At 37.3% G+C, this 24,658-nt stretch overlaps 1 pseudogene; it reads left to right on the top strand.

Moving 5' to 3' along the window:
- The first annotated feature begins 5,264 nt into the window (after positions 1–5,264).
- On the top strand, positions 5,265–5,860 carry LOC102882926 (annotated as a pseudogene).
- The last annotated feature ends 18,798 nt before the right edge of the window (positions 5,861–24,658 follow it).

Raw genomic sequence — 24,658 nt, 5'->3', positions numbered from 1 at the left:
TTCTATTTTAGCGCTCCTGAAAATTTCTCTACAGATAATTGTAGAGGTGAAAAAGAAACTGACCTTCTGTTGGAAAACCTGGGTGCAAGCCTTTACTCCTATCGCTGCCTGTTACTTATCAGTAAAATAATAATATAGATTCCTACTTCCCAGTTTCTTTTTCGAGAATTAAATTACATAATGTTTTTTTTTCAAAGTTGGGCACACCAACTAAGAGTATGATACTTATTCAGAGGGTAATTCATCCCAAACACATCCTGCCAAATGTTCACCAGGTGCCAGCGAAGTGCCTTACTGCGTTGTGTCTGGTGAAGAGAACTAGACCGTATGTACTCTTGAGGGGCCCACATCCAGCTCTCAGAGAGGCAATGAAGAAATAAATACATAAGTATAAACTGTGCTGGGTGTCACAAAGGAATGGACAAACTGCCCTGAGACAGAGAAAACATCTCTGAGGAGGTGATATGTAAGGTTTAGTACCCACAGGCTGAGGAAGAATCAGCCATGGGAAGGGGGAAGAATCCAAGTGGATGATTAAAAAGTAGTCAAAGGCATACTCTAGTGAGACTAGAAGACACTGACAGATGAGGTGTTTAATCCCCTCATTTATGCCACAAAGAGAAGGATTTACACAACACACTGGCCCTTTCTAGGTGGGCCCTGGGGGGATGGGGAGCACTGGAAGTCCTGAAACTTCACAGAGCATGCCACTATGCATGGCATTATTAGGAATTGTGTGTGAAGAAGGTTCTTATGCCTTTTCTGTAGTATAAATACTGCTCTTCCTGAGGCAACCCCAAGTTATGCCTCTGTTTGAGACTGCAGCACAAGACTTTGTATATTCAGTCATTCAGCCATTCATTCAACAAACATTTATTGTGGGTCACACAATTTGTGTGCCTGACACTGTGCTGGATATTGGAGAATCATAAATATGGAGTTCCTGTCTTCTGAGAGCTCAGAGCCAAGCCCAGAATAGACAGAAGAGTCCAGAGAAACATATCACAGCATGAAGGAGGAAGTCAGCACAAGATATGATAGAGGCCCAGAGCAGGGAATTCACTCATGCTAGAGGAAAAGCAGTTGGAGGGAGGCTTCCCAGAGCAGCTGTGTTTGGTAATAACAGTCTAAGGCATGAGATGGTGCAGCCATTTGAGATATTGTAAGTTGTTCCATACAGTTGTATCAGAACTTTTGCATTTCCAGAGACAGAGGAGAAGAAAAATAGACCTGTAGAGATGGATCTCGTGTGTACTCCTAAGGATTTGGGGATCGTGTTCTAAAGATTATGAATTGCTAATAAATGGTTCTAAATAGAGCAGTGATGCATCTCTTTGGCATCTATGAGAAAATGTTATTGTATTTTACACTTAATTTTTAGAATTTTTATACACATATATAAGTATACAAATTATAAATGTACAGCACACTCAATTCATAGAAATTATATTTTAGGAGGGGATTTTGTTATTTTAAAGTAATTAACAGTCATTTTGACTGCTATCTCAGATTTTGGTACCTGTAGGTGTTTACTTCTTTCTCTGAAGGTAAATCTAAATCTAAACCTAATTTTAGAGGTCCTGTCAGTTTCTTTTATTATGATATTATTACATTCAAGGGATGTAAAGGAAAATCAGTAAACAAGACATCCTCGAGAGCAGCGTGGTTGTCAGGCTTCGTTCTGGCTAAGGGCTTGGGTAATGGGAGTGGGAGGGAGAGATATTACCCTGTGTAATGGGAGCAGAGGACAGTAGGGAAGGTATTTTCAAGACATACATAGAAATGACACCATCAAGGCAGAGACCCCAGGAAGAGCCGTAAAAGCAGATTTGCTCAAGCTGCCTGAAATGGATTACTCTTGAGGACGCAGCACTCCTGTAGAAACCAGGTCCTTTTTGCTTCCATCCATTTCACTTCCCAGAGGCAAAAGTTAATTGACTCTCCACCATTGGAGATCAGCATCTTTTTGCCTTGGCTTCTGCCTCTTCTGCCACAGCCAAGCAACCCCTTCTGCTCTGGGCATTTTCTCTCAGCCTTTTATGCTTACCAATCAGTTCTGCTCATTTCTAACTGCCTCATAACTCTGCTCTCATGACGTTTCTCTGTGTAAGCCCCTAGTCCTGCTACCATCTGCTGCTGCTGCTGCTGCTGCTACTACTACAAAAAGAGGAGTCTATTTGGAGTGATTTGCTCACTATCATTGACCTTGCTGGGCAAAGCCCTGTGCTGGGCCACTTCTCAAACTGTTGGCCATCCTGTATCCTGGTGTGTCTCCTGGTCCAGGACAGGTGAGGCAGAATATGAAATTCTTCCACGTGAGAAATTACTTGGGCTCTTCCCTAAGCAGGGACTGTGAGCTTGAGATTTCCCTCCAAACTAGGAATTGAGGCAGACACTATATTGACCTGTTTGCTACAATGGCAACAGCCCACCTTAAAGTCGTTCTATGGCAGCTGTAAAAAAAAAAAAAAAAAAAAAACTACATTAGGAGGACAGTATTGAGTCGATGTTTGCTTCAGAGGAGGGGTAGAATGAGTCCTATTACTGCATTTTTGCTTCCTTACAAGGCTCTCTTATATTGATTTAAAATCATGTGAATCAGATCAGGTTTCTCTCTTGCCTAAAGCCTTCCCAAACTTTCCCACAGCATTCAGAATACAACCTACCTTCCTCCCCATGGCAATCAGGCACTGCCCAGTCGAATCCCTGCCTCCTCTTCAGCCTCAATCTGGAATTCTTTTCCGCTCACTTACCAAGCTTCAGCCATGCCAGCCTTTCTTCTGTTATTCAAAAGTTATACTCTTTCTTCAGCTCAGAGTACTTGCACGTGCTGTTCCCTCTACTGGAAACTCTCTTCCTTCAGGTCTCATGGGATTAGACGACTTTTTATTCTTTAGGTCCCAGCTTAAATGTCATCTCCCCAAAGAGAACTTCCCTGGCCAACTGAATCAGAAACTCAGGGGATGGGCATAGCACTCACTGATCTTTGAGAAACATTGTCTAAGAGAGCATTGGAAAGGATTATGGTATAAGCCAGAGAGATTCTGAGTTTCAAAGGACTTTTGCACCACTACAAATTTATTCAGATAAATAAATATCCCACGTATATACTTATGCATTGTTTATGTGATAAACGCTATAAAGAAAATAAGATGCCATGAATCTCAAGGTTGGCAACAATCTTTTCCTCTATTTATTAAACAGGGCAGTGGCGGTGGCAGAATGTAATTGAGATAAGATAGAGAAGGTGTCCTGTGTTCCTGAATCTGCCTTGAACTGAGATGTGAATCAGGGATGTCTGAGGATCTGGGGGATGGGGGAAGGGAAGACCAGAAAAAGGACTTGGAGTGGAAAAGACCTTGATGTGTTTAAGAAACAGAAAGGAGACCAGTGTGTCTGACGCAGAGAGCCAGAGGTGGGGGAGAAAGATGAATGTGGAGAACGAGGCACAAGCCAGACTATACATGGCAATGGTGAACAGTTTGGGCAGTGCCCAGGGTATTTTAAGCAATCAGGGGACATGAAGGAATTCTCAATTTTAAAAGACCACTCTGGATGCTTTGTGGAGAATGGATCATGAAGGTACAGGTGTAACTAATATTAATAACATGCTTATGAGGCTTGCAGTGTACTTGGCACTGCTTTAAACCCTTTATAAGCAATTACTTTGGTGAGTAATCTTATTATGTGCACAAGGTAAATACTATCACTCACTCCACTTTTTGAACGGAGATACAGAGAGGTCAATAACTTTTCTGAGATCGGACAGTTGGTAAATGACAGTGCTAGGACTCAAACCCAGACAGCATGAATTGAAAGTCTGAGCTCAAAACCACCATGTCAAAATAGGCATATTATTCCTGCCTTCTCTCCTGACAAAGGATGGCTTTGAGCTTAAAATAGTATGCTCTAGTAAAGTGTTTTGAATATTAAAAAGGTACTATGTGCATTTAACAATGCCATTATATTGTATAAATATAACTCATTAAACAACGTATAATGAATTGGCTCCTAATCTTCTGTATATTGCGGTTAAAAGCAGCACTAATATTTGCAGCAAGAAAAACAATTAGCACATTCATTAAGCAGAGTCCTGCTTACACTTTACTCATTAACTTTAATCATCTATGAAATGCTTGAACTAAACTAACCTGTCAGCCCAGAGTCATTAGTGCTTGTCTACAAAAGATGATGCTTTAATTTTTAGGTTATGTTTTAATTTTACAGACGAGGAAAGAACCCAGCTTAGTCACTATTTTCCCTTAATAGTACTTGTGATCAAGATAGTGAATATTATTTAAACTAAAAAATCATTATCTTTTACAATAGCATCATACACTGGATCCTAATTTATAGTTGCATTTATTCCCCTTCACTTTCTCAACTATGATAGCTCCTCTTTGGCTTTTAAGTAACAATACACATTTTTAAAACAGAATATGTTGATACCTTTAAATGGTATAATTCTTTTGTCTAAGTCAACACAGAGAACTCCATGTGTGACACTGGAAAATTTAGAAAAGTCGTTCTCAATTGTTTGAGGTATGATGGACACCTTGAGAACCTGAATATATTCTGGGCCTCCCCCCAAGAAAAATGTACATATACATAGTTTCTAGAGGTTCACAAAACTCCTATAGTGTACCCTTGTGTCACCAGGGTAAGAATCCCAGGGGAAGAACTTGTGCTTTAATCTAAGTAGACTACTTAGAAGCAACTAAAGTTTATCCTTAGCTGATATTAAAAGTGCCCCCCTCCTTTTTTTTTTTCAAGAAGAGCACCGGCTAATAAATGTATAAGAGAGAATAGAAGCAGAAAACTCAATACTGGGAAAATTTTAATATGGAGTTGATATTAGTTAGTTTTAGGATATCATGGTTTCTTTTTTTAGATGATGTAGTAGCATTCGTTATTCAGAAGATTGTGTTTATTTGGGTGGGGGGATGTTTGCTAAAGTAAGGATAAAGCTCATGATAACTGGAATTTACATTGAAAAGATTCAACAAGATAGACAAATGAGAGAAAGATATAGATAGATGATAGATAGATAAATGATGGATAGACAGATAGATAGAAAATAATGATGATAGATAGATAGATAGATAGATAGATAGATAGATAGATAGATAGATAAATTTTGGACTGAATTGTGTCCTTCCCTAAAATTCATTTGTTGAAACCCTAATCACCAATGTGGCTGTATTTAGAGATGGCTTTTAAAAAAGTAATTAAAGGCATTTACCTCTATGGTGGCAGCGGTAAGCATGCTCAGACTTTGGAAAAGGCTTGCCTCCAGTGTTTCTTTTTGCTCGATGGCAAAAAGAAAATCTGACTGGACCCCAATGAGACCAATGAAATCGTCAAGGCCAACTCTCGGCAGCAGTTTCAGAAGCTGATCAAAGATGGGCTGATCATCTGGAGGCCTGTGACTGTCCACTCCCGAGCTCGATGCCAGAAAGGCACCTTGGCCCATAGGAAGGGCAGGTCCGTGGGCATACGTAAGAGAAAGGGCACTGCCAGTGCCTGGATGCCTGAGAAGGTAACCTGGATGAGGAGGGTGAGAATCCTTCACTGACTGCTCAGAAGATACAGTGAATCTAAGATTGGCTGCCACATGTATCACAGCCTGTTCATGAAAGTGAAGTGTAATGTGTTCAAAAACAAGCGGATTCTCATGGAACACATCCACAAGCTGATGGCAGACAAGACTCACAGGAAATTTCTGGCTAACCAGGCTGAGGCTCTCAGGTCTAAGACCAAGGAAGCACACAAGTGCCATGAAGAGCAGCTCCAGGACAAGGAGAAGGAAGCCATCCAGACTCTGTCCAAGGAAGAAGACACCTCTCTTACCTGTACATAGCGGCCTTGGCGATTACAGATCAATCATTCAATAAAATAGCCTTCGTCTGCCTAAAAAAAAAAGCAATTAAGGTTAAATAATGTCATAATAATGGGGCCCTAATCAAATAGGACTGGTGGCCTCATAAGAAGAGAAAGAGACAAGAGGGGCATGCGTGCATGGAGAAAAGACCATGTGAGGACACAACGAGGTGGCAGTAGTCTGCAAGCCAAGAAAAGAGGCCTCAGGAGAAACCAAAGCTGATAACACTTTGACCTTGGACTTCCAGGCTCCAGAACTGCGCGAAAGTAAATTTCTGTTGTTTAAGTCACCCACTGACTGTATGATATTTTGTTATAGCAGTCCTAGCAGACTAAGATAGATTGTCAGATTGATAAGTGATAGATTAGATGATAGATAGATAGATAGATAGATAGATAGATACATACATACATACATACATACATACATACATAGATGATAGAGTAGATAGATTAAATATGGAAAATATTAACAATTATAGAAGCTAGGTGAGTATATGGTTTCTATGTTACTGTTCTTTCAAAATTTATGACTGTTTGAAATTTCATAATAAAAATTTTAGGGGAAACATCCTTGCTTTTGAGCATTTAGGGTATTGGAAAAGAAAGCATTAATGTCTAGAGGGGAAAGTTTAGAGGAGAAAGCAGGGTTTACATAGATATTCTAAAATAAAAGCTAATATTAGAAGATAGAAAAGAAATATCAGAATTGTAATAGAAATAAGATTAGGGAAGAGAGTAATAAAAAAGAAATGTCTCAAGTTAGGCTCACAGATTGTCCCAAACCATCTTAATTTCAAGTAAACTTGAAATTTCTTGCAGATTTTATTGAATCCTTTCTGGGTATACCTATAACTATCAACCTTGATCATTAGAGTATCAATTTCCTGAAGAGTCTATTAAAAAATATTGGTTTGATTTATGGTTTACCAGAATTTGAGAATATTACCAGTAAATATGACAGGTAGAATTGATGTGAAACAAGGCCTTCCCACTACAAACAGAATTATTGGGTAAAGGAATTTTAATGCTTTGCTAGAACATTTAAGAAAAACTGGATAAATGAAGAAATGTACTACATTTCTGGGTGGGAAAACTATTGTCAAGATATAAATTCTCTCCAAATCTATATGTAGATTCAATGTACTTCCAATCAAAATCTCATCCAGATTTTTTACAAATTTTAAAAACTTGATTCTAAAATTTATTGAGGACTAAGTTTGTCAATAATAGAAAGAAAAAAAACTCCAGAAACTCATAAAGAAGAAGAAGATTGGATGACTCGTCCTAGCAGATACTAAGTTCTGGTTATAAAAATAGCATGATATTGATGTGAGATAAACAAATTTTAAAAAATACAGAACAGAGAGTCCAGAAACTGACTCACACATATATGGAAAATTGATATATCGTAAAAGAGACTTTACACATTAGTGAAGAAAGAATGGGTTTTTGAGTAACTGCTGCTTGGACAACAGCTATGTATATTGAAAATATGAATTTAGTTCTGTCACAATATAACAAAAAAAAAACTATTTAATTTAAGTTAAAGTTTCAAATAAAACTTTTCTTTATAGAGTTAGGAAAGAATTTATTTCAATATGACCAAATAAACAAACCATAAAGGAAAATATTAATATTTTTGACTACACAAAAGTGAAAAACTTTTGAACGTTAAAGGGCATTATTTAACACATGAAAATAATTCACTCATTGGTAGAAAATATTTGTAATTCATACAGTAAACAGAATATTAGCTTGCAGAATCTTTAGAATTCCCCTAAGTAAAAAAGACAAACAAACTAATGGGCAAAGGCATGAACAAGCATTTTGCTGAAGAGGAAATACAAAGAGTCAATAAACATATTGTCTCCTTATTATAAATAAAGGAAATACAGATTGAAATCACAAAAAGAGATGTCATTTACACTCACCAGATTAACAGAAATTGTAAGTCATATGTTGGCAAGAATGTGGAGTATCAGTAACACTTACACACAGTTGACAGAAATGTACATTGGCTCATCCATATTTTTAATAAAGTAAAAAAGCGCATATACCCTGCAGTCAGGCAGTTAAATTTCAGGCATATACCATAAAGAAAAGCTTTCATGTGTGCACCAAAAGACACATGCAAAAACGTATGTAACAATGTTGTTCATAATATCAGGAAACTGGAAATAACCTAAAGGGTTATCGTGACACTGAATAAATATCTATCTCTATAAATGTAGGTAGGTAAATAGGTAGGTAGATCATTGATGAGAGAGAGAGAGAGATTGATAGAAGGTAGATAGACCCCTTAATATCTTAGTTCATATTTCCTGTTAAGCATATTAATATATGTAACTACTGTATAACACCGTTATTAGCATCAGAAAATTTAACAAGAATACAGTATTTTATTTAGTCTTTAATTCATACTTTTATCTAATCTTCCATCTATAGTTAACTTTTCCTATTGTTTCAATAATATGACTTTTTCTTCTACTACAATATCCAATCCAGGATCATGCATTACATTTAGTTATCATATTGCTTTGATCTCTTTTAATCTTTAAAAGTTTCTGAAATTTTTCTTTTTGACTTCCATGACATTGGCATTTAAAAAAATACTGACCAGTTATTTCACAGAATATTTTCAGATTTTTAAAAATTAAATCTGATTTTGAATCATAGTTGCAATGATTTTTCTTTATCTGGGTTATAGAATTCATTCACGTCTCCTAGTCATTTTTTAAAATGTAGATCTTCGATTAATTTGGAGTTTATTCTGGTGTGTAGTGTGAGCAGTGAATCTAATTTTATCTTTTTCCAAGTGGCCATCCAGTTGTCTCAACACCATTTGGTTAATAATAATAATAATAATAATAATAATAATAATAACAACAATAATCTTTGCCCCAATAATTTGAAATACCGCCTTTGTCATATACTAGATTTCTTCATGTAGGTGGTTTATTTATGAACTTCCTATTCTGTTTTATTGTTCCGTCTGTCATTCATGCACCAGTATCATACTTTTTTAATCATAGAGGCTTTAGAGTGTGCTTTGATGTCTGGGAGAGTTGTTTTCTCTCATACTTCTCCCTTTTCAGTGTTTTTTCTAACTATTCTTGTGTGTTTATTTTTCCCTATTAAGTTTAGAATTGACTTGTCCAGTTGCAAAAAGGAGCTTGTTGGTATTGATGTTTTATTAGCATTGCATTAAATTTATAAATTAACTTAGGGAGAAGTAACATCTTGATTATATTGCGATGTCCTAAGCAAAACGAATGATGTCTTTCCAACTGCTCTCAAGTCTACTTTTGTTTTTTGAACACTTTTGATCTATGAAAATGGCATTTTAATACAGTTAAACCTAATAAATGTAGTAGATTTATCATGCCTTTGGATAAGAGACTCAGTATAATGAAGATGCCATTTCTTCCTGACTTAAAGCATATATTTAATAAAATTCTAATTGTAGTCTCAGCAGCAATTTCATTACCCTTGATAATAATTTCCATACTCATTTGGAAAGGTAAAAAGTCAAAGCAGATAAGAAAGAGAAGGGGGATGGAGACTTGTCCTATTAAAAACCAAGACATCCCATAAGGCTAAAATAATTAAGGCAGTGTGGTATTGGTGCTTGGATGGACAAATGGACCCGAGGAACAAAATAGAGAGCCCAAAATCAGAACCATGGCGTATTAATCAGGATAAGCTACAGTAGCAAATTAGCCCTAAAATCTCAGAGGCTTAGCACTTAGTTTACTTCTTGCTCATATAGAGACTGCTGTCAGTATGACGACCATGAGGTAATTTAACAACCCAGGCAGCTCTATCTTGTGGCTTTGCCATCTTAGCAAACATTCTTCAGGGAAGTGGAAAATGGGATAAGGATTTTTCAGTCTCATCCCAGGATTGACACACGTGGCTTCTGCGCACAGGTCATTGTCCACTACTAGTTAAGTAGCCCTGCTGAGCTGGAGAAGAGCTGGGAGGTAGAGCCTTGGTGTGTCCAGGAAGAACTGGATAACCAGATATTGGTGAGCATTGTCATGTCTACCTTACACAGGAACTTGACATATGAAAGATTTGACATCACAGATGCGCGAGAAAAAAATGGAATGTGCAAAAATTGGCAATGAATAAATTGGTTTTTATATAGGAAAAAAATATTAAATCAGATCCCTATCTCACACTGTGCCCAAGCATTCCACATGAATTAAAGATTTAAATATGAAAAACAAAGCTCTAGTGTTTTTAATAGAAATTAGAAGTTACTGTCTTTACTAAATGTAATAAAAAAGGATTTTTTTACAAGACAAAAAGTACCAAATATAAAGGAAAGGATTGATAAATTTGACTAGGAGCAAAATAACACAAACGATGTTTAAAAATAAACCACACACTTGAAAAAGATATTTGCATTTTACAACAACAGATTATATTAAGAAATTTAACTCCCTTAAATAAATAAGAAAAATAAAATAAAATAAAACAAAAATATGAATTATATGAATGGGCAGTTCTACTTCTGGGTATAAAAATATTTATTATAGTACTATTGGTATTAGAGAAAAATTAGAAACAACCAGAACGTTCAAGTTTAAATCAATGGATGAATAAGCTATGGTGTATCTCATATAATGGAATTCTAAACCAGTTAAAATGGAGATCTAGATCCACTTGTATCAATATTGATAGGAGTTAGAAAACATAATGTTGAATAAAAAAGCAAGTTGTAGAATACGTATAGTAATGATGCCATTTATTCTGTATATTCTGTCTTGATTCTGTATATTGTTTGTGCACACACATGCACCTAGTCAAATATAAAATCATGGAGAGGAAGGACACATATCAGCTTCAAGATATATGTTTTCCTTGAGGAAGGAGGGGAATGGGCTTGGAAAAGTCCTTCCCAACTCTATCTGGAGTGTTTTGTTTTTCCTATCACTTCCCCAAAAAGAATCTGAAGCAAGCATGGCAAATATAAAATTTAATAAATATTAAAGTATTTATTAAATCTCGGTGGTTGGTAACTTTGTTATATTGCTTTCTATTTTTCTGTATGTTAGATACATTTCTTAACATTAAGGGAAAAGAAAAAAAAAAGCATAAAACACTTAGAAGACCTAATTCATTTAAATGTATTTTATTTGATCAAATCAGAGTTCCCTAATTAGTCAAGATAAATGCACAAACACTATATCCGTAGGTATTCACAGATGCTATATTCATCTATCAGAGACCCAACTAAATTGGGAGTAGGAAGCCTGAGTTGATCTCCCTCTTAGTCCAGGCCTTAGTTTTCCCACTGGTTTGCTTTTAAGGATACTGCAAGTATTACAGTGTTTGTAAGAACAGATCCCACCTAGGCATGGAAATCTTCAGAGCTGCATTTATGTTTGCATGTCACAGGGATACAATTTAGTTCACAGAAGCAATAATTTAAATAAAAGCACCCAATGGCAATCTCACAAATAGCCCTATTTTATGGTAACTATTATGCATGTGTCACATTACTGCTGATAAGATGCTTTGAATTTCTGAGGGAAAAAAAGTGATTATAAAATATTATTTAATGTACTTTTCTTTCTATTTTTGGACATCAGTGGCATTTTAATAGCTGCCATAATTTTGGCTATACTGTAAAGTCACCCATATATCATTTATGAGGCTCCTAGACATCTGTTTCTTACATTAGGTAATTAGTTTAGACCAAGTTATGGTGAATGACATATAGTCAGTTGACCATCTGCCTCTATAATATGCTTACTTTGAGGACATGGCTCTTGTTCTATGTCATGCTATGAGTATTCACTGCAGAGGTATGTAACCCAAAGTTCCATTTCTCCTCTCTGATCATTTGTATCTTAACTTTTTCCAATAAGATTTACAGACCAGATCCACAACTAACACAAGGGAGATTTAGTTTTAGATTTAGTGGATGCAATCAAATCCCTTAAAGATAGACTGGTCAAGTGGTTATAAATGGATGTTTTTATATGTGATGTGGTTTTCCTAAATCAACAAATCTTCTTATATGTTATACATCATCATAACAATGACAACTGAGAGCACGGCTCTAAAACAACTCTGAAGTGTCAAGGTCTGGCATTTCTTTGGGGGAAGAACAAGAGCTCTCAGGATAGTGCCCTGACACCAGCTTCAAAACCATCTTGAATTTCCTATTACGTTCATAGCTGCCTCACATGTGCTGGTATGACAGCCTTTCTGGCTCCTTGTCCTATAAGCCTTGTTAAAGTGCATTTTCATGTTATTCACAAGGGGTTAATTTATTGAAAAAGACCAAAACGGAAAGGGGGAAGAGGGACATGAGGGAGGGAGGGAGGGAGGGAGAGAGTCTTTTTATTTTCCAGAAGATTTGAGCTAGACTGCTGTGAATGTGCACGTGTGTGTGTGTGTGTGTGTGTGTGTGTGTGTGTGTGTGTTTTAATCTGAGACTTGGTTTCTATCATAACATTAAAAAGTCACTTCATAATGGCATTATTCCTATTTTCAATTGCCATATTGCTGTTCCTACCTTACCAAGAATTATGAGTGAATAATTCATCCTAATTTCCACTTGTCTGTTTTCTAATTTTTTTTTCACAATGAGCACATATTAATTCTATAAGTAGAAGAAAGAGCCACTTTAATTAAAAATGTTTTAAGGTTTGCCAAAATATTGTGATTTCATCAAGTAATTTTATTTATTCCTTATCTGGTTCTACCACTCACAGATGTGAAATGTGATAGTAACTGGGAATTACTTTATATCTATTGCTTTGCAGCAAATTTGAGGTAACCATATCATAATAGCTACAAATTCATTATTTTGTCCCTGTTGTTAATAGGATATTAAAACACTCAACTGGCCAATGTTAATAAGTAGCAAAGCACATGTAAACAGCATTTGCTCTACTCATATTTTAATAGATTTCCTTTGCTGTAAAGTCTCTTGACACCATAATATGATATATATGCAAATCGCACTGAAATAGTTAAATAACAATATGATATAAGTAGATCGATAATTAGATCCCCACAAATCTAATATACTATGAGACTCAGCTAAAATAAAGACTGGTACAGTAAAATGTGATTTTATCTACTAGATTAGACCAGCCTGAATAGAAAAATATACAGATTTTAAATGTCAGTAACCATAAAATCACACACATTCTTAAGTGTGTCACTTTTTTTTCTTCAAGTCCTTATTCAAATTTTACCTTTCCCCTGAGGTCTTTTCTGCTGTTTCTAGAATGTTCTCTCCTTTCCTGGAGTTTTCCATAATTTGTGTATTTCATTATAACACTCACCACTGCCTCACTCTCTGTTATCCCCTTACTGAGGCACACAATTATGCACATTTTAACATTTTGGAAATTGAAATGTATTCCGTAATTTATATGTACATTTATTTAATGTGGTGCTGTTTTCCTTTCTTCTTTCCCTTTTGCACCTCCCCCCACCCCAGTCAGTTCTCTCTAAATCAGTGGAAAGATTTTCAATTGATCAAGCCTGGGAATAACCTTGCAATCCAACTATCTGGAGGACAGGTAACACATCTGTTTACTCTTGTAATCTCTAAGAATATAGACTATAGTGCTTATAGGGTAGAGACCTGCGGGGAACTGAAATGAAAAACCTCCATCTTTTTTAGCCTGAGAGAAGTATTTTAAAGAGCTGATTGCCATCAGGAGAAATTTTGGGATTTATATAATTGGAGTGTCATCCAACGATTTCTCCTTCATCTCTCTAAATTTACATTAGTGTTCTAAATTTCAATCTCATGTGATATTGTATTTGTCTATATAGCAGCAAACAAATCAGACTTCACATACTTTATGTAAGTGACTTAAAGTTCAAAGCCCTAACTTGCTTTTTGTTCTTTAATGGACACTATATTGGGCCATCCAATGGCCTCTGCCCTCTCAAGACTGAAAGATGCATTTCCCCAGCTGCTGGGAGTGTTGGTGGCTGACAGCCACAACTGAGTCCTGTTGCAGAGACTATTCTTCATTAAAGAATACTGCCTAATCTAACCTCACATCCAGTGACTCATCAGAGATATAAAATCCCAGTCCCTTGCCCTAATTTGAGATGACAATGCAGAATCAACCTAACTCCAGAGCAAACTATGGGGTCAACTGGGGTCTTAGTCATGAATGCGACACAGCCCAATTCCTTCCTGTGCCCAATCCTGATTCCTTCTCCTTCTCTCAAGAGTCTATCTGGAGATTACTACCTCCCAGGGAACCTGACCTGTGCCAGTATGTTAGGAATGGTCAGAAAAATGATGTAAATTTAAGAGTTAGTAGTAAAAACCCTTATTATTGATGATAGGTGGAGCATGGATAGATCCTAGAACATGGCAAAACTTTCATGATAGTGAAATGAAATGTTTAGCAGGTCTGATGTAAGAGGTATAAGAGAAATACAAAGGAAATAGTAATAATAAAGGTAATCATCACCAATTAAAGATTAAGTGTGAAATCCTATGCCTGCCTTGCAGCATATCAAGTGACTCTCATCTCTTGTCACTGGAGGGCAGACAAAGGCAAGAACCAAGCCCAAGACTCATAAGAACAAGAGAAGCATTAATCACAATAATTCAAATCCCTGGCAGGTGTGATATGCCAAGTTCAAGGCCCCAATTAGGAAGAAATGGGACCCTGAGACATGAGATGGGTTATCTGGGTTGACTTGCTGGACAAGCTTGAGTCTGCAGATTTCCCTGAACCCAATCCTCCCTGTTAAAGGCTAATGTCCCGCCTTGATGGAAGACAAGGCAGAGCAACTCTGCCCTTGAAGAACAACATGAACTCTACTCAGGATCTGCCCTGACCTCCCCTTCTGGCCATTCAAATAACTAGATTTAAGTAACAACAAAATTTGGCCTGGGACATGCTAGGCATACTAAGGAAAGAAAGGGATCATAGATCAAAGGAGCTATAGAATCTAGACAACATGTACTAGCAGGAGCTAGGAGAGTACATAGAGGACTGAAGTTTAAGAATTAAGGGGGGTGGTGGAACGTAAAGGCAGATAAAGAATAATTTATGAAAGTAATGTAGAACTTAACGGTTGGCAAGGACTCAGACAGTGATGACATGTTACTAGGAGAATTCTTAGGAACTGAGAGAAAGCAATGGCCCACACTAAGTAATATAGAAATATTGCGCCATATGGTTGAAGGAAAGATCAAAAGCGTCAGAAAAGTAGGCAATAATGAGTATACCAGATAAAGTTGTAAAACCCACCAGATGACTTTGACCCACAAAAAGACCCAGAAAGCATACCACTTAAACAAAACAATAAAGGATGCACTGGGGCAAGAGCAGGCAGCAGCATTGCTGGGAACCTAAGTGGTGGCCAAATTCTGTAGATCGAGTCTGACAGTAGGAAATGTTATTACAGAATTGAGCCCCCTTGTAGCAATGGGGAGCATTGGATCTCAAAATAATAAAGTGGGGGGCAGCAGTGGCACTCAGTCATCTAAAGCAAAGTGGGTGCAGTTATTGCCATGAGCAGCAAGGACAGAGTAGCAGCCAAGGGGCTGACCCTTAGAAAGTTATAGAGCTGCTTAAAAAAATAAAGGACCCCTGAGATGACAGACAGAAGTAGGAGCTATAGTTTATCTATTCAACTTCCCCTTATATGTGTCCTCTGGGGAAAGAAGACCACCAGAATCTCAAATGAGCTACTCCCAGAACATACATGAAGCAAGTAGATATGAATGGCTTAAGAGGTGGACTATAGTAGCTGCTGTGTTGGGCCATCCAGATCTTTCTTTTCAGCACTGAAATACTCATTCCCTCAGCTGCTATGAGGGTTGGCAACTAACAGCTAATAACTGAGTCCCTCATTAAAGACTGTCCTCTCCTGAGAGAGCCACCTTACCCAACATCACCTACCTCCGGGGAGTAGCATTCAATGACTGGTCGATGAGGAAATGTAAAGGCTATCTCTTACTCTAATTTAGGTAAACATACAAAGTTATTTAAATCCAAAGCTCTTTGCAATCATCCAGGGCCTTTGTTTGTGACTGTTTCACAGACCAACTTTTCTCTCTGCTGTATCCTTCCTCCTTCACTTACTGCAGGTGCTGATTCCAACACTCCCCAACAAATTCTCTCTTCCCCAAAGTCTGTTTCATGGGGAAACTTATATGCAACACTCCCCTCTCACCACATCTGACATCAGCACTTTCTAAGTATATGTCTTTGGACTTGCTAGAGCAGAAATGCCTAGGGGAAAAGTGTGTGTGTGTGTGTGTGTGTGTGTGTGTGTGTGTGTGTGTGTGTATTTCTCATTTTCCATCCCATTCCTACAAAACCACAATCATCATGAATGGGCCCCAGGAATGTAGGAACTGCTACTACATCAAAAAAAAAAAAAAAAAAAAAAGCTCAAATCAGCCTATGATGTATAATTTTCTCTATCTTCTTGTTCCAGTTTATTACAGAACGGAGAAGCAAAAATGGTCAAAAGTTTGATACCAGTTAAGTAAAACATAGAAAGTTAATGTACAAAGTTCTCAGGAATGACTAGTATATATATTTTTTTACTATTAGGCACTGTAACTATTGCAGCCCATCTCATTTCTTCCTTTACTCAAAAAACTCAGAACAGAGTTTGTAGCCAACCTCTGGCTTTCCAGAGAACTGTACTGTTTGTGCTTCCAAACATTAACTTCATCCCTGGCTGTCTCTCATTTTTGCAACCCAATTTCCCCTTCACCCCAATTTCCTCATCTATTTCTTGTTGTATTTTCTCTTTCACACACTATTCTAGGCACATCAAATCTATTTTGTGTGTGTGACTGTGGAGAAGTGGAGAATCAATTAAGAAGGAGAAAGAGGATAGAAAAAGGAAAGAGAAAAAGAAAAAGGATCATTTTAGTGCTAGTATAGGTGCTAGTGGATATGTAGGACTTGAATAACTCAGGCTATAGATTATCCTAAGCTGCTTTTATCAAACCTTGTTTTAGAATGAAAACTCACCACTGAGCATTTTCTCTTAACATTGGACAGTTACACTTGCAATATGTATATACTAAGGTGAAAAGGTGAGAAGAATGGGAGGATGAATTTGGCCATGGTTGGTCTGGGCCCCATTACCCTAACCGAAAGTTCAAGTTTCAGTGTTTGTCCTTGGGCATTGTCAGGTTCCCCTACCTGGCACTGGTCCTTCTGACCCAGAGCACTGACAGCACCTGCACACAAGGCAGAAGTTGCGGGGGGCTGGGAGGAGGGGTATGCTTAGAAATCATTCTTACCTTGTCCATAGAGCACTGTTTATAATAATTGTAGATCTCTAAATTCCCATCTGATTCTGTTCTTTTTCTACCTAGTAGCCCCTGTCTGTTTTATATTAAGATTCTGTATCATGGGAGGGAAAGTGAAAAGCTTTCTCTGGAATAAATCTGGAATGAAAACCTTATAATGGGGTTTTTTTTTTTTTTTTTGGCTAGAGAAATGTCCTAAGTGAAAGTGCCAAAAAGTCTGACATTATGTCCCTGATTATAAGCTTATTCTCTCCTGTATTTGGTAATTACTTGGAAGAATAAAGCTACAGTTTCCAAATGCATCAGAATTTTAGAAATATGGCTTGCACCTATTTGAACTTTATTTTTTCTTCTCTAGAAGGTAAATGATCATGGTGAATAGCAATTCCACTTGTAGGACTTCTGGACCACTTGACCCCCTAAGGAAAAATAAGAAAATAAAAATCAAACTAAAATGCATTTGTCTTCATTTCAAGAATATGTGTTATTCACCTCTATTTATTTAATGGTGCTTTCTATCAGTTTTTGACTGGGGTTGCCTAATATTCTTCTGCCTCTTAGAGGGCTTACGATGGCCCTGCTGCATTCCAGAGCTTGCCCTGGACTAAGCTTGTCATCCAGCCTGGCTTGCCACTCTCAGGCTCCTTCGTGTCCTTTAGAGATATCTGCCTTATAGGAAGAAGCAAGGACAGGCCCCTAGGTCCATACCGAAGTGTGGGGTAAACATCAAGAGTTCTTGCCTAAACCCACAACAGTGCTTGACTTTATATAACTGTTACCATAGTCTGGTGTTGAACTCCATAAAAGCTGAACCCAGAGGGGTATTAGGGAATGAAATAAGCTCCTCCTTAAGTACAAGTGACTTTGAGAAAATCGACCAGTATTTCCCTGGTTTATCTGGAGAAAGAAGTATAGCCCCACATTTGTATGGCATTTTCTTATTTATCATGAACTTCTATAATATTCATAGAGTCTAATGATAAAACCATTAAAGAGGCAGAACTAGTGTTATCTTCCTTATACAACCACCTTACCTTGTTTCACTCTCAGACACTTAGGACTCTTGGTCCCTAATCTACAGGTTTATATTCAGGATATACAAAAGAATTAGCTTGTTCATTGGTCAGCTTAGTAGAGCTGCAAAAATATCACCATCACATCCTTTTGGACGGGATAACCAGTTCTAGGCCTCAGGTCATCTTAAAAATAAGGGTTTGCCATTATAGAGTTGCTTAGCATCCATCTAGTCCTAATACTCATTTTGATCTATAAAAAAATCTTAACCAGAGTACAGACTTAGAGCAGTGAGAAGCACATGAACACAACACACATAAGACATAGAGAATTCTCCCATAAACACAGAAGAGAGATATAAACTGGGCAGGTTATAACCTGAAAAAGAAAATAAAAAAATAAGCACCAAGGCAAAGAGAGACAGCATGTAGTCTAGGCTGTTAGTGATGCTACACAGATCATCTGGTTTGGATGATCTGTCCATAAAATTTGTAATAGGATGAATTAAATCAGGTATATTAGGATATTAGGATATCAGGTATATTAGGGAAGGCATGACTGAATCCAACTGGGGGATGGCTAAAGAAGATTATGCATTTCAAGACTGAACAGACATCAATACAGGAGAAGATTTTTTACTGATAATATGATCTGGCTTCTGTGACAATGGTGGAAAATTTCATTTTTCCATTTACCTTCCTGGCCTCTCTTTTTAGTCTCCTTTCCTGGCTCTCCCTCCTCTAATACAATCTCTAAGTACAGTTAGTTGTACCCCAGGGCTCAGTCTCCTCTCTGTCCCCCAATTCAACCAACCCAAGTCTCCTTCCTCCTTCGGTATCCCAATCTCAGTAAATGGTACCACCTTTTGGGTTGCTTAAACCCAAAATCTACACATCATTCATGATTCCTTTTCCCTCAAACTTGACAACCACTTCACTCTGCAAATCTTGCCAGTCTCTGCCCATCAAGTTGGCCTGAGGCCTTCTACTTTTCTGCTTCTCCATGGCTATCATAATCCAAATTACCATCATCTTTTTTGTGAAATACTATAACAGTAGTTGCAGTTCTTCCAGTTTCCAGATATAGTATCCGGTGTAGGTACTTGACCATAGCTTGACCATAGGTCAATCAGATTCCTTCTCCCAGAAATTTAAATCTTAACCAGGAGGACACATAGAAGTCACCCTCCATTATATCCTTATTTTAGGAAGCTAGTTAGAGATGAGCCACAGGAATGTTAACACCATGAAGAGCCAATCCAAGAGTTCCTGGTCTAGAGATTCTAGAGCTTTCTTGCGTATTTTTCCTCCAAGGCCTCATCGTTTAGCTTTTCCTTTAATTTGGTGAGCCACTCAGTGTATTTCCCTAGGTCAGGACACAGTAAAGTTTCCCTTGAGGGTCCCTGAAGAATCTACAAATGAGCTCCAGTTGGATGCCTGCCATGACAAATGACATAAAATCTTGATTAGAACAGCATCGGTCCTGATGTTAGTGGACAAAGACTTTATTTTATGCACTATTGTATCCTTAATGCCTAGTACAATGCCTCGCTAATACTATAATAAACAAAATATTTGTTAAGTGAATGAATGAATGAACGAACATTATTCAGGCAAAAGAGGAGAGAAGAAAGATCCAGACAGAAAAAGTATTATGTGGAGATGAGAGTGAACATGGCATGTGAAAGAAACTAAAAAGAGGTCAGTGCGTACGTGGCCTATGGAGTCAGAGAGGAAATGGCTGAAGATAAGGTAGGAGTGATCAGATCGCAAATGATTACAAGTCTGGTAAAAGCGAGAACTTCATGGAGAAGGGAAAGGGGACGTTTTTTTAAGAATTAAAGAAGGGGAGAAAAGGATAAAATTTGCATTCAGAGAAGACACTCTGGCTACAACATGTTTTGGTTGGAGAGGTGGTAGACTAGAAATAGAGAGACAGATTTGGACTCTGTTGAAGTAATAGGCAAGAGATCTTGATAAGAGAGAAGGGCTCTGGAGATGCAAAGTTGGAGAAGATAGAGTCCCTCCCCAAGGACCCTAGAGTCTATTGGAGAGAAAGATAGATAACCATACTATAAAGTGGATATGATTGTTAGTCCTGTGGTAGAAAGGTGAAGAGCATCCCGAATGGCCCCAAATGATTCTTCTGGGCTCTCAAATAGCAAATCATCATGTTTCCTAAATGTCCAAAAACTAAGCCCTCTCAGTTCACCAGCCGTGACCTATTAAGTAACATCATGATAACTCTATAGAAAAATACCACTTTAATATTGTAAAAGAAAAAAGAAAACAAAATTCTCTGAGGTTCATTTGACTTAATAGAAACAACATTTCTACTTTTAAATACAAACGTACTCAATATATTTTCTTTAAGTGTTAAATAAACAAAGTACCCCCATTCAATTTCAAGTGTTGTATTTTACTTCTTGGTAGCAAATCTTAATTGCCACGTACCAGGTACAGGGATGTGGAAAAACGTAAGAAAATTCTCGACATATTCTCAGGCTTCCCTTGATAAACATGATAGACAATATAATTACCACCATATTGAGTTTCCCACATTGAGATTGAAGTGTATTCATGTATGAATAAGTAAAATGTATGAAATAATAAAATTGTATCAGTTTAAACACGACTATTGAAATATCTGCTTTCCAATGGTTATCTCTCTTTCTCTCCAATAGACTCTGAACTCCTTGGGAAGGGACTCTATCTTCTCCAACTTTGTGTCTCCAGAGTCCAGAGCACACTTCTCTCTCAGCAATACGCAGTCACTATCTGGGTATCATCAATAAGATACAGGGACCCCTCCTCAAACAGCTCATAAAATGAAACTCATTGCAGAGAAGGAGAACAGTCAGTAAAGCAGGTCAAAAGGACTGTGTGGCAGAAATTAGCATATGCCCTCCACTATCACTGTTTTACCCATCTACCCATTACTACGAGAAAACTCTGAGTTTCAGCTAGGCATTCAGCCATTCAAGTAGAGACTTTATTTTCCAGATTCCTTGAAAGTTATATGTGGTTATGTGATGATATTCTGGCCAATGGGATGAGCAACTTCTGGGAAGTTGCTTAAAGAGAATCTGGTTGCTCTATATTTTTTTTTTTCCGTTGTGCTGGAAAGAGGATGTGATGCTTATGACCTGGCTTTGACAATGCAGCTGAGGACAACAGTCCAAAGGAAGGAAAACTTATAAATTAGAAGAAACCCGAAACCATAGATAGCTGATAGAGCAGAACCATCTACCTACCCTAGACTTCTCCTCATCTTCACCTCTGGATTATTATGTGAAAGAGAAGTAAACTGCTAGCTTATTTAAGCCATTGCACATTTGAGTCACTTTGTTACAGCAGCTTAGTCTGACCCTTACTAATACAGACTGGTTCTAGACAACTATCTCCAAAAAGAGGAGAATTCCTGTTAGTGTCTACTCACAGCCAGTGGAAGATAACCACATATCCTATTGGAATCCGGTGACCACTATGACTTCTAGAGCACCTGAGACAAGAATGGTAATTGACTGCGACATACTTATCTATAGCATACTGGTCTTGAGAGTTTGTTACCTTCAATGCTAAGAAACAGTTAATTTTCTTTTCATCAAGGTGTTTAAGGGTGAATAAGAACCAGGCAGTCAAGGTAAAGGTGTACTTCACTCCTTTCTGCCACTTTCCAGCAGCTCACAAATATAGACAGCAATCTAGCAGTGAAGGATTTTATCAGCAAAAATTACACAAAACAATTAGAAAAAAAAATGGTCCTTTGTGTACACTGAATGGTCAGCAATATGCTATTATTTGTTTTAAGAGCTATTAGCACTGTGCTCCCACACATGCCATAGTTTATTTTTCCCAGTGGCATCCTCTACATTCTTTTCTATTACTCACTGAATGTTATACTAAATACATATTGAAATATGCTTTTTTTTCTGAAATAAATCTTCCATTGCTAAACTGGTACACCAAGACATTTTCATTCATCTTAAGAGGTAGAGTTCATTGCTGATTATAAACTCGATAAACAAATATCCCTTTATTGCCTCATTGATAATTACACAATATCTCTACTCTATTTTCTACTGAGTTGATGGAAACTATTTCAACAGAGTAGACATTTATCATTGCAAGAGAAACTCCCATTTAGACATTAACTACCTTAGCTTTATTAGAAACTCATTTTCCACAGATGTCCAGGCATGATTTGCTCTTTTTTTTTATCAGGAAATAAATAATATCAGGTAATAGCTTCCTGTGGCAGAGGTTACATCTTTATTATACCCAGAGAAATGGATATCAACCAGTCAGAGAATAGCCAGATGGCTTATTCTTCTTATCAATAAAATTTAATTTTCACTAAGCCAATTCTGATCAAGCTTATTTTTAAATAGGAAGCAGACATTTAAGATTCTTATAAGAAGCAGCAAATATGCCATCCATGAGAGTTTCACATTTTCACTAACACAGATCCCAAACCAGAAACTTAAGCATCTTCCTTGGCACTAAGCCAAACATTTATCAAGGCCTTTTGGTTCTAAGCCATATTATTTCATGAATTTGTCTACTCTCCGTATGTCTAGTACCATACCCTTAATTTTGGCCCTATCATCTCGTACCTGGTTCACTGAAACAACCAGGTCACATGCACCTAATCTTTCCTCCTCCTTGCCATCACAATGGTCTTTCAAAGATGGAAGCTCATTCCTTTTAGGGTAGAATGAAATGCCTCAATGTGGTTTTAAATGTCTGCCTGATCTGTCCCCCGCCCTGACCTGGTTTCCTGCCTCATTTGCTACCTCCCTGTACTCCCTAACCCTTACTTCTGACACTATGTTCCATTTATATACTAACTACTTGTAGTTCCCTCAGGGAGACCAAGCTGCAAAATATCTCTCGGTCTGTAAAAACCCAACCTTCATTCCAAACAAGAAAAAGGGAAACATAAGGGGGAAAGGGGAACTCGTCTTAATTCCTTACCTGTTGTCTTCAGCTTATGTCACATTGGCCAGCCCTGTATGCAAGAAGCATTGTGAAATGAAGTCTTTCAGTTGAGCACATTGGTGCCTCAAAGAACATCTTATTTAGAAAGAAGGGGAAAGTGAATAGTGGGTAGGCAACTAGCAGTTTATCCCACATTCAGAGTAGTTTTATAATCCATTCTTTAAGGAAATAATTACTCTACTTTATAAATTCAAATTTCATGTAATCCAAAAATCAATTAATTGTTTAGTAAGAAAAGTCATAGCAGGGACTTTTAAAATAACACACTTCAAATATGAAGGAGGTATTAAAAAATTCAAGTCAATATAATGTCTCAAGAACACATCTCTTGTGTACAGGGAAGAATACCTTTATGTAGAGATCTCACTTATTCACTCATATTATCCATATGAACTATTAATAAGTAACATTAAATATATTACCTCATTTGCACCTCACTTAATGAAGCAATATTATTATTTCCACTTTGTATATTAAAACACTGAGGCATGTAATAGTTAAGTGACTTATGCAAAATCACATTGCTGGTGACAGCACCAGCATTTGCACCCAGATCTGTCTGATGCTCTCACTACTCTGTGATACAACTTCTCTACAAGCCTTTCCTCTTCACTTGGACTAATGATTCTGCCACTCCAAGAATAGAATTTCCACCATGTTGAGTTTGCTCCATTAAGGTTGGAGTGTACTTCAACTGAAATGTATGAAATATTCACATTGTATAAGTTTAAACATGACGCCCAACCACTGAGCCCATGCTGACTTATCCTTCATGGAAAATACTGGGCATTTTATGTGTTTAAGTGCATGATGAGTAATTTAATTAGCTTACTCAGGGTCTTAAAAGCTAGAAGGATCTGTATAGATCATCTAGAATCACTTTATTCATTTTTGAGGTGAGAAAACCAAACTGGTTAAGTGAATTGGCATGAGCCACACAACCAGTGAGTTATCCTGCCCAGGAGTGATGGTGGGCCTCTAGGCCTTCATTATTTCTAGGTTCTCTTCTGCAGCATCTCTCAGCTTTCTTTTTCCCAAATCTTATAGCCTATGGTCCATGTCCTCCGCCATACCCTGATACCCTTTATTGTATAGAACTCTTTTCTTGGGTGGATATAAATCAGAGGTTTTCAAAGTCCAGCTTAAATTCTATGGCATCCTTAGGGCACTCCATAATTTTCCTAATGAGAATTATTCCTTCTGATTCATAGTCATTCTGTATACTGGTATCCCATTCTAGATTATAAACCCTTTATTTATTTTTATAGGCTCCAAGCATCTATTTTATTGTTTGTCTATACTAGGTGTTCAACATGTATTTATTGAATGAATGAATAATCTAATAGTATCTTAGCATTTCTTTAATTGAGTGTTTTCATCAAAAGTGTGTCTCTCTAGATTTGAAAATAAACAAAACTGTGCACATCCCTCTGTGTTAGTACTTTTCACATTGGACTGGGTTTTTTGTTACTGTCGTTTT

This window comes from Pteropus alecto, unplaced genomic scaffold (genome assembly GCF_000325575.1).
Source record: "Pteropus alecto unplaced genomic scaffold, ASM32557v1 scaffold3, whole genome shotgun sequence".
Taxonomy (NCBI): Eukaryota; Metazoa; Chordata; class Mammalia; order Chiroptera; family Pteropodidae; genus Pteropus; species Pteropus alecto.
The sequence above is the reverse complement of the archived record's forward strand: the minus strand, read 5'-3'. Positions and strand labels throughout refer to the sequence as shown.